The sequence below is a fragment of the Aotus nancymaae genome, unplaced genomic scaffold (genome assembly GCF_030222135.1).
Source record: "Aotus nancymaae isolate 86718 unplaced genomic scaffold, 86718_ANA_hifiasm-v0.15.2.pri h1tg000041l, whole genome shotgun sequence".
Classification (NCBI taxonomy): domain Eukaryota; kingdom Metazoa; phylum Chordata; class Mammalia; order Primates; family Aotidae; genus Aotus; species Aotus nancymaae.
This window is the reverse complement of record NW_026988455.1, coordinates 14,293,056-14,304,805: the sequence shown is the minus strand read 5'-3', so window position 1 is coordinate 14,304,805 and position 11,750 is coordinate 14,293,056. Positions and strand designations below refer to the sequence as shown.

General features: G+C 41.6%; 1 long non-coding RNA gene across 9 annotated transcripts in view; it reads right to left on the bottom strand.

The window, feature by feature from the left end:
- Window positions 1-296: 296 nt before the first annotated feature.
- LOC105718754 (uncharacterized) overlaps window positions 297-11,750 on the bottom strand; it is a 197,541-nt gene continuing 186,087 nt past the window's right edge. For all 9 annotated transcript variants that reach the window (XR_010336993.1, XR_010336992.1, XR_010336994.1 and 6 more), the window contains one exon: window positions 297-3,226. This is a non-coding gene — a long non-coding RNA (uncharacterized LOC105718754). The remainder of the gene's footprint in view (window positions 3,227-11,750) is intronic.

Below are 11,750 nucleotides of genomic sequence, written 5' to 3'. Positions count from 1 at the left end.
AGAAATAATATTCTGGAATTTACAGGCAGATTATTTCAAAAAGATTATAAAATCTTATTAATATTTCCTTTTTATTGTAAAATATGATATGCACCTTCTAAAATATTAGTGATGATTGTCTCTGGGTGCCAGAAATGGGAATAGATGATTTTGAATTTTTAAATTTTGCTGTTCTATGTTATTTTTCTAAAACAAGTATAGATGTATGTGTAATCCTTTTAATTAGAGAGAGGAATAAAGACAGCAGAGTGAGAAGGTAAGCAGTGTATGGTGTAGTGAGTTTAACATACCTAAAAAAAAGTAAGTAAATATTTTATTAAAGTACAACATATATGTGGAAACAAGACACCAATAATAAGGATGGTTTGATGACTTTTCACGAAGTGCATAAATCCAGATACAGAATGAATCTTAAATACAATGATGGTTATGCTTGTAGCTCCACAAACAAGCATCTGCATGACAAACAATTACAGTAGGAGGTCAGCTGCGGGTGCGAGAGTCAGTGATCCAAGTTCATCAATTGAAAGCACATGATGGTAATTGTGTTCGTCTGTTTTCACACTGCTACAAAGAAATACCCCAGAATGAGTAATTTAGAAAGGAAAGAGGTTTAAGTGACTCACAGTCCTGCATGGCTGAAGAGGTCTCAGGAAATTTATAATCATGAGGGAGCAGCAGGCACGTCTTACATGGTGGCAGGAGACAGAAGAGAGAGCGTGTGAAGGAGAAGCTGTCAAATACTTATTAAACCGTCAGCTCTCATGAGAACTCACTCACTATCACAAGAACAGCATGGGAAAAACTGCCCCTAGGATCCAATCACCTCCCACCAGGACCCTCCCTTGACATGTGGGGACTATCGGGATTAATATTCGAGATGGAATTTGGGTGGGGACACAGAGCTATTTTTGTAATTCTGGAAGGAAAGTTGGTAAATCTCCATTTTACTGGTGCAGAAACTGAGACACTGGGAGTAAGAGTAACTTGAATCCCATAGCTACTAAATGGAGGAGCTGAGATTCATTCCCAGTCAGGCTCCAGAATCAATGCATTTCCAAGAAGAAAAAATACAGCTGGGGCAACTAGCAGAAGACCAGGGCATCTCTAAAACCTTGATGACCAGAGAGTAGGAGACAGGAAAGAGCTGTGTCAGGGAGGGCAGGAAGGCTTGTCTGTTAGGAAGGAAGGACAGAAAATCAGTTCCTGGGGCAATTTCTGCAAAAATCAGACCCATGGGGAAACTAATAATGCTAAATCTGATGCCTTTGTGCACTTATATTTCATGTGGACCCGAAAGGTGGCCTTGAGGCTGATGAACCAGACATGCAGAGCATGAGAGCTCTGACTTCCTTCAGAAGTCATGGTTATCTCAGACGAATGGGGTCTAATTTATTTTTTATTTTATTCTGTTTTGGGGGGTGGGGAGACAGAGTCTTGCTCTGTCACCCAGGCTGGAGTGAAATGGCACAATCTCAGCTCACTGCAACCCCTGCCTCCCAGACTTAAGTGATTCTTGTGCCTCAGCCTTCCAAGTACCTGGGACTACAGGTGTGTGCCACCATACCTGGCTAATTTTTGTGTTTTAGAAGAGACGGGGATTTGCCATGTTGGCCAGGCTGGGCTTGAACTCCTGACCTCAAGTGATCTGTCCACCTCGGCTTCCCAAAGTGCTGGCATTACAGTCATGAGCCACCATGCCCAGCCAGAAAGGGGTTTAATTTATATTTTCTTCATATGTACTAATTCATAGGGGAGCATGGCACTATTCATAATCCTATGTAGAAAAGTGGCTCCCCAAATCTCCACTGAATGATCAAACTTCTTTTCCCTTGAAACAGGTGTTCTGGGGGAACCATGCAGACAGCATACTCTGGGCAAGGGGTGCCTTCAGAGAACATAGGGTACATGTTAAGGACCTTGGTAGATGAGAGCAGAAAGTCACCTTCCAAAATGAACTCAGCTGGGGAGGATCAAGCTTGGGAAGTTTTTATGGAAACCATTTCATTGAAGATATATATCTAGGAATTTTGCTATCTTAATTAACTCAGTGGTAGCACCATACTATGCTAAGAGGACTGGATGTGAGACTTGTAAATACCCCTCTTTAGGCCATTAACCCTGTTGGGTTACTGTAAGCTTTTCAAGTATTAAGGCCAAGTGGCGGGTCATCTCTACATGCCCAATGCATAATAATGTGCCTGGTAGATAAGAGATGTTAAAGAAATGCTTAACGAATGCATAATATGTGTCCTAGATATTCTAGGCCAATATCACTTTAAATAGTCCGCTGATTATGTATACTGGTTGGCATTCAGAAACATTGATCATCAGAGAGTTAGGTCTGAATGTGGCTGATGGAATTTCTGGGAATTTTCAAGAGACATTTCTCAGCAGTAGCCACTATACCAGCCAGTTTTCATAGTCCTTCTCAATCATTCATTCATTTTAGTAAAGGTAGAATTAGACAGAAATGAGGACTACTCCAAAAGTGAAGGAAGCAAGAATTTTATAGAACCTGAAATTGGTTCCTGGGCTTCATATTTCAGCAACTTCAGAAATTTTTTTTAAATCACTTAAGATGTTTTTAAACAGTCATTTACTGAAGTCTTACTAAGGAACAGGCTTATACTCAGTGCTAAGAATACAAAAACCAGTAATATAGAACACACAGACCTGAAAATAGATAAATTAAAACCCAAGTTGGATCGTGTTTGTATTATGTAAGATGTCTTCAGTCCCAAGTAACAGAAAAGAAATAGCAGCTAAAACAATAGAAATTTTTAATAATCTCACAAATCATGAAAGACTGAAAGCAGATGGTTCCAGATTGGTCCAGCAGTTCAATGACATCACCAAAAACCCAATACCCTGTCTTTTCACTATTCTATCCTTTGTCCTTGGTTTATTGCCTCATAGTCACAAAATGATTGCTGTAGCTCCAAGTAACATGTTTGCACACAACTGCATTTAAGTCAGGCCGGAAGAAACTTACTGCTTCTCTTCATAGCAGGAAACAAAAATCTTCTGAGATGAGCTGACCAATAGACTGTTTCTTTGGTCTCATTGGTCAGGACTGGGTCACTTGCCCATTCCCAAATAAATCATGAGAAATGGGATTGCTATGGTTGCTATAAGCCAATGATGCTTCATTCTCTCAGGCTGGAGGAAGTGCTGTATCTTCCTTGAGCGTGTTGCTACCACCTAAAACACGGGATCCTATAACCTAAAGAAGGTGAAAAGAAGTGCAGAGGAGAAGTTAAGCAACGTGTTTGCCACAGGATTAAGTACAGAGTTGAGTGAATTGATGTGCCTTATTTTTTCTCATTTGATGCCACATCTTCAGCTCCGCCTTCCTTCCCTAGCATAAGGCCAACAGCCCAAGGCTATAGAAAACCTGGCCTTTCCCTGACACTGTGTTGGCCTTGGTTGCCTCAGTGCAGAGAGTAAAACAAGCTGTCAGACTCAGCTCCTGCCCTATCCTTGGTCTCGAATAACCTCAAGCTTTCACAATTGCAACCAAGTTTAAAATTCTAGCTTGTTGATGTGAGTGGGAGTTTGGAATGCTGGAGGGGGAGGGTGAAAGTCAGGTCAACAAATGAGAAGTGATTTTTCTTCCTCAAACACAAGCCTCACATCAGGACTCTGAACTCAAATGGCCTCTCGGGGGACACATGTAGGGAAGGCCAGGAGAGCCCAGCCACGGGTGTAGCTGAATGTTGTTTCAGATTAAAAACAAGATTTCTCTCCCTGAAGACCACTGAGTACTACTTTCAGGATTTATGTAAGAGAGAAATAAGGGGCGGCCTCAATCTGGGGAAGAAAGTTAAGGAGGTGATTGGAGGAGAACTCTGAAGGATGTGGCTTTATTCAACACATCCGTAGACACTGGTTTCACAAGGCCACAATCAGTAAAATAGATGATAGGACTGATATGATTCAATATGATTTAATGTAATATAATAGTATAGCAATACAATATAATGATACCAGTAACTAAAATTCATTAATCACTTGCTGTGTGATTAACACAATGCAAAGTATTGTCCTTATGGGATTACTTATAATCATATTCACAGGCAAGTTCTATTATAATCCAAAGGCTAAGCAACTTGTGCAAAGCCACTCTGTTAAACAGTGGACTCAGGACTCAGGACCACAGGGCTGTTTGCCTCTAGAACCCTCCTCTTCACCACTTTGCTATTTTGCCTCCATTTGTCTCTTTCCTACCAGGGTGTTAATGCATATAGTACTGAAAAGGCCAAGTGGTGACTACAGACAAAGACACTTAGTGAGATTTAGTGAAAAATAGCTCATCGGAATAAATATTTTGCTAGCTAATAAATATTTTGCTAGAAAGAAATAACACCAAAAAGTTATTTTAAATGTTCGGGGCACGAAATAGTTAAAAGTTTCTTGTTTTAAAGAGCTCAAGAAAGTAAAGAACATAAAAGGAAATACAGCACTGATAGGAATTATATAAACAGATGAACTTCTTTCTCCATAATAGAATTCATGAACATTCATGTACGCATTATCAAGATTTTGCCATTCCCTTGTGGTTTTTTTTGGCATTGATTCTCTAGCCTATATAGTTAACACTTTTTCTAACTCACTCACTCACTTTATTCTTTCATTCATTCATTTATCTAGTCATCTGTCAGATGTTTATTCAGTCTTTTCCATGCACTGGGTACCAAGGAGGATAATGGAGGCTTAAAAATAAAGAAATACTGATACGATCCAAGATGGCCGCTTAGGAGGAAGTCGGGATTGCAGCTCCGAGAGAAGGCGCAGAGGGTGAGTGGACACCGCATTTCCAGACGGATTTTTACTGCCCACAGACCCGGAGATTCACAGGAGGAGAAGCCCCACGGGTCGCCAGCGCCGCTGGTTTGAGCGACGTGGCCACTCAGCCTATGCCCTGGGGCGGGGGGCTGTGGCTTCTTATGCAAAGCGAGAGAGACAGAGTTCCCTCTGAGCCAGCAAGGGGAGCTGAAGCAGGGAGTTAAGCCAGGAGGCCCCCGGGCAAGGGCGCACCACGAATCTCAGAGCCACTGCTTCGGCTGACACAGCGGCACACAGGGCAGTGGATTTTAACTGCCCACAGACCAGGAGATTCACAGGCAGAGAAGCTCCACGGGTTCCCAGTGCCGCTGGTTGGACCGGAGCAGCTGCTCAGCCTGCACTGGGGGCAAGGAGCAGCGGCTCCTTGAGCAAAGTGAACGAGACTGTGTCCCCTCTGGGCCAGCAAGGGGAGCTGAGGCAAGGAGGCAAGCCAAGAGATTCCCGGGCAAAGAGGGCGCCACTGGAAACACGGCTGAACTCGGGAAGGTCCAGCACTGTGGGGGAGGGGTGTCCTCCATCGGGAAACACCCTGCAGTTCCCGGGGCAATTTGCCATAACCAAGACAACCCGCCACTACAGAGACTCCATCACTACAGGGGCGGACCAGCATAGCAGAAGCAGTTCTAACTACACCCATATAAACAGGACTGCAGGGAAGCTCACACGGAAGCTGGGAGGAGCCCACAGCAGCTCAGCGAAGCCTCCGCAGGCTGAGTGTGACTAGACTGCCACCTTGTGGGCAGGGAAAATGATAGCAACACAGCTGAAAAGCATAAAGCCCTAACTCCCTGGGCCAGAACACCTGGGGGGAAGAAAAGGGGGTTTATGAGTTCAGCTGCTGCAGACTTAAAAGTACCAAAATCAGAAAGACAGCAACTACAAAGTCAATAGGCAGATAAATCCACAAAGATGGGAAGAAACCAGCGCAAAAAGGATGAAAACACCCAAAACCAGAACACCTCTCCCCCTACAAGGCAGCATAACTCCTCACCAGCACGGGAACAAGACTGGACGGAGAATGAGTGTGATGAAATGACAGAATCAGCTTTCAGAAAATGGATAATAAGAAACTTCTGTGAGCTAAAAGAACATGTTCTAACCCAATGCAAAGAAACTAAGAACCTTGAAAAAAGACTTGATGAAATGCTAACGAGAATGGACAACTTAGAGAGGAATATGAGTGAATTGATGGAGCTGAAAAACACAACATGAGAACTTCGCGAAGCATGCACAAGTTTCAACAGCCGAATTGACCAAGTAGAAGAAAGGATATCAGAAGTCGAAGATCAACTCAATGAAATAAAACAAGAAGGGAAGATTAGAGAAAACAAGGTAAAAAGGAATGAACAGAGTCAACAAGAAATATGGGACTACATGAAAAGACCTAATCTATGTTTGATAGGTGTACCTGAATGTGACGAAGAGAATGCATCCAAGCTGGAAAATACTCTTCAGGATATTATCCAGGAAAACTTCCCCAACCTAGCAAGGCAGGCCAATATTCAAGTCCAGGAAATACAGAGAACACCACAAAGATATTCCTCTAGAAGAGCAAACCCAAGGCACATAATCATCAGATTCACCAGGGTTGAAATGAAGGAGAAAATACTAAGGGCAGCCAGAGAGAAAGGTCGGGTTACCCACAAAGGGAAACCCATCAGACTCACAGCAGATCTCTCAGCAGAAACCCTACAGGCCAGAAGAGAGTGGGGGCCGATATTCAACATCCTTAAAGAAAAGAACTTTCAACCCAGAATTTCATGTCCAGCCAAACTAAGCTTCATAAGTGAAGGAAAAATAAAATCCTTTGTGAACAAGCAAGTACTCACAGATTTCATCACCACCAGACCAGCTTTACAAGAGCTCCTGAAGGAGACACTACACATAGAAAAAAACAACCAGCACCAGCCACTCCAAAAATGCACAAAATGGTAAAGAGCAGCAACACAATGAAGAATCTGCAGCAACCAATGGGAAAAACAGCCAGCTAGCATCAAAATGACAGGATCAAATTCACACATAACAATATTAACCCTAAATGTAAATGGACTAAATGCCTCAATCAAAAGACACAGACTGGCAAATTGGATAAAAAGCCAAAACCCATCAGTGTGCTGTATCCAGGAAACCCACCTTACATGCAAGGATACACAAAGGCTCAAAATAAAGGGATGGAGGAAGATTTACCAAGCAAATGGAGAGCAAAAAAAAGCAGGAGTTGCAATTCTCATCTCTGATAAAATAGACTTTAAAGCAACAAAGATCAAAAGAGACAAAGAAGGACATTACATAATGGTAAAAGGATCAATGCAACAAGAAGAGCTAACGATCCTAAATATATATGCACCTAATACAGAAGCACCCAGATACATAAGGCAAGTTCTTAAAGACTTGAAAAGAGACTTAGACTCCCACACATTAATAGTGGGAGACTTCAACACACCATTGTCAATATTAGACAGATCAACGAGACAGAAAATTAATATGGATATCCAGGACTTGAACTCAGACCTGGAACAAGCAAACCTAATAGACATTTACAGAACTCTCCAGCCCAAATCCACAGAATATACATTCTTCTCAGCACCACATCACACCTACTCTAAAACTGACCACATAATTGGAAGTAAATTACTCCTCAGCAAATGCAAAAGAACGGAAACCATAACAAACAGTCTCTCAGACCACAGTGCAATCAAGTTAGAACTCAGAATTCAGAAGCCAACCCAGAACCGCACATCCTCATGGAAATTGAACAACTTTCTCCTGAATGTTGACTGGATAAACACTGAAATGAAGGCAGAAATAAAGATGTTCTTTGAAACCAACGAGAATGAAGACACCACATACCAGAATCTCTGGGACACATTTAAAGCAGTCTCTAGAGGAAAATATATAGCAATAAGTGCCCATATGAGAAGAAAGGAGAGAACTAAAATTGACACCCTATCATCAAAATTGAAAGAGCTAGAGGAGCAAGATCAAAAAAACTCAAAACCTAGCAGAAGACAAGAAATAACTAAGATCAAAGCAGAATTGAAGGAGATAGAGACACGAAAAACCCTACAAAAAATCAATAAATCCAGGAGCTGGTTTTTTGAAAAGATTAACAAAATAGACAGACCACTAGCCAGACTAATAAAAAAGAAAAGAGAGAATAACCAAATAAATGCAATAAAAAATGATAAAGGGGATATCACCACAGATGCCACAGAAATTCAAACCATCATCAGAGATTATTACAAACAACTCTATGCACATAAATTAGAAAACCTGGAAGAAATGGATAAATTCCTGGACAGTAGCCTCCTTCCATGCCTAAACCAGGAAGAAGTCGAAACCCTGAATAGACCAATAACAAGGTCTGAAGTCGAGGCAGCAATTAAGAGCCTGCCACCCAAAAAAAGACCAGGCCCAGATGGTTTCACAGCCGAATTCTACCAGACATACAAAGAGGAACTGGTACCATTCCTACTGAAACTATTCCAAATAATCCAAAAAGAGGGAATCCATCCCAAATCATTTTATGAGACCAACATCATCATAATACCAAAACCCGGCAGAGACTCAACAAGAAAAGAAAACTACAGGCCAATATCCATGATGAACATAGATGCAAAAATCTTCAATAAAATACTGGCAAGCCGATTACAACAGCACATCAAAAAGCGTATCCACCATGATCAAGTAGGATTCATCCCGGGGATGCAAGGCTGGTTCAATATACACAAGTCTATAAATGTAATTCACCACATAAACAGAAACAAAAACAAAAACCACATGATTATCTCAATTGATGCAGAGAAGGCCTTCGACAAAATTCAACAGCCCTTTATGCTAAAAACTCTCAATAAACTAGGTATCGACGGAATGTATCTCAAAATAATAAGAGCTATTTATGACAAACCGACAGCCAATATCATACTGAATGGGCAAAAACTGGAAGCATTCCCTTTGAAATCGGGCACTAGACAAGGATGCCCTCTCTCATCACTCCTATTCAATATAGTACTGGAAGTTCTAGCCAGAGCAATCAGGCAAGAAAAAGAAATAAAGGGTATTCAATTAGGAAAGGAGGAAGTCAAATTGTCTCTATTTGCAGACGACATGATCGTATATCTAGAAGACCCTATCACCTCAGCCCAAAATCTCCTGAAACTGATAAGCAACTTCAGCAAAGTCTCAGGATACAAAATCAATGTGCAAAAATCACAAGCATTCCTATACACCAATAACAGACTTAAAGAGAGCCAAATCAAGAACGAACTGCCATTCACAATTGCTACAAAGAGAATAAAATACCTAGGAATACAACTAACAAGGAACGTAAAGGACCTCTTCAAGGAGAACTACAAATCACTGCTCAATGAAATAAGAGAGGACACAAACAGATGGAGAAACATTCCATGTTCATGGTTAGGAAGAATTAATATCGTGAAAATGGCCATACTGCCCAAAGTAATTTACAGATTCAATGCTATCCCCATCAAGCTACCAATGACCTTCCTCACAGAACTGGAAAAAACCACCTTAAACTTCATATGGAACCAAAAGAGAGCCCGCATAGCCAAGTCAATTCTAAGCAAAAAGAACAAAGCAGGAGGCATCACACTACCGGACATCAAACTCTACTACAAGGCTACAGTAATCAAAACAGTATGGTACTGGTACCAAAACAGAGATATAGACCAATGGAACAGAACAGAGGCGTCGGAGGCGACACAACATATCTACAACCACCCGATCTTTGACAAACCTGAAAAAAACAAGCAATGGGGAAAGGATTCTCTGTTCAATAAGTGGTGTTGGGAAAACTGGCTAGCCATATGCAGAAAGCAGAAACTGGACCCCTTCCTGACACCTTCCACTAAAATTGACTCCAGATGGATTAAAGACTTAAACATAAGACGTAACACCATAAAAACACTAGAAGGAAACCTAGGCAAAACCATTCAGGACATAGGCATAGGCAAGGACTTTATGACCAAAACACCAAAAGCATTGGCAACAAAAGCCAAAATAGACAAATGGGACCTAATCAAACTCCACAGCTTCTGCACGGCAAAAGAAACAGTCAATAGAGTGAATCGGCAACCAACAGAATGGGAAAAAATTTTTGCAGCCTACCCGTCTGACAAAGGGCTGATATCCAGAATTTACAATGAGCTAAAAAAGATTTACAAGAAAAAAACAAACAAGCCCATTCAAAAATGGGCGAAGGATATGAACAGATACTTTACAAAAGAAGACATACATGAGGCCAACAAACATATGAAAAAATGCTCATCATCACTGGTCATTAGAGAAATGCAAATCAAAACTACATTGAGATACCATCTCACACCAGTTAGAATGGCGATCATTAAAAAATCTGGAGACAACAGATGCTGGAGAGGATGTGGAGAAATAGGAACACTTTTACACTGTTGGTGGGAGTGTAAATTGGTTCAACCACTGTGGAAAACAGTGTGGCGATTCCTCAAGGACCTAGAAATAGAAATTCCATTTGACCCAGCAATCCCATTACTAGGCATATATCCAAAGGATTATAAATCGTTCTACTATAAGGACACATGCACATGAACGTTCATTGCAGCACAGTTTACAATAGCAAAGACCTGGAACCAGTCCAAATGCCCATCGATGATAGACTGGACAGGAAAAATGTGGCACATATACACCATGGAATATTATGCAGCCATTAAAAACGAGGAGTTCACATCCTTTGTAGGGACATGGATGAACCTGGAAAACATCATTCTCAGCAACTGACACAAGAACACAAAATCAAACACCACATGTTCTCACTCATAGGTGGGTGTTGAACAATGAGAACACATGGACACAGGGAGGGGCGCACTATACACGGGGGTCTGTTGGGGGGGAGGGGGGACAGCCGGGGGGGTGGGGAGTTGGGGAGGGATAGCATGGGGAGAAATGCCAGATATAGGTGAAGGGGAGGGAGGCAGCAAATCATACTGCCATGTATGCACCTATGCAACAACCTTGCATGTTTTTCACATGTACCCCAAAACCTAAAATGCAATAATAATAATAATAATAATAATAATAAAGAAATACTGTCTCCTGCCTTAAATGTGATGGAATTTAGTATGCTCAAAAGGCAATTTTCCCCTTCAGATCCCCTTCAGACTCACTCCATTGCCTGTGAATGGTCCTGTGCAATAGAGAGACCTCCTTCAGCCCTCTGGCATGTGGCATTGCCCTACTGCAGGGAGTTGCCTATCTCTGATTTAGGACTAGAAGTGGAGGTCCAGAAGATGAGAAACTGTGAAGAACAGAGGACACTAGATATGTTACTGTCTGTCTGACTGAAGCAAATTCTAGCTCAGGAACCCCCTGGGAGGTTCTAAGACTTCAATATCTTATGGGATTTTGGAAACATCTAAGTTTTCTGCAACTGATAAAATCATCTTGGTCCCTTAAGATTTCCCTTCCACCTACTGGGAGGCCCTAACCTAAGGACAGGGTATATGCCTGGGGCAATATTTATTTCCAACCCCACTCAAGAGCCAATCTCTGCTACTGGATGCCTGAAATCACATGCCTGATTCCAGCCTTTGGCTTGACTGAAGGATCCTAATGAACCTTTCCAGCACATTTCTCTGTATACTGGAGAACCAGTGATGAGCACTATTATTGAAACATCTCTAAAATTGCCCATACGTCTTTTCTGTATGACATCTCTTTTCGTTTGGTTTTCTTTTTAATTTTATTTTGCTAAAATTAATAGTGAGGTAGGTTTACATGCTCACAAAATATAATACAGGCAAAGAAGAGATAGTCTAGGAGACTTTCTTAAGGCTCCTATTACACACAGCCCCCAGGTACTGGGACCCCTTAGACCATCCCATTTTTAGGAGGTATTCCCAATCACTAAC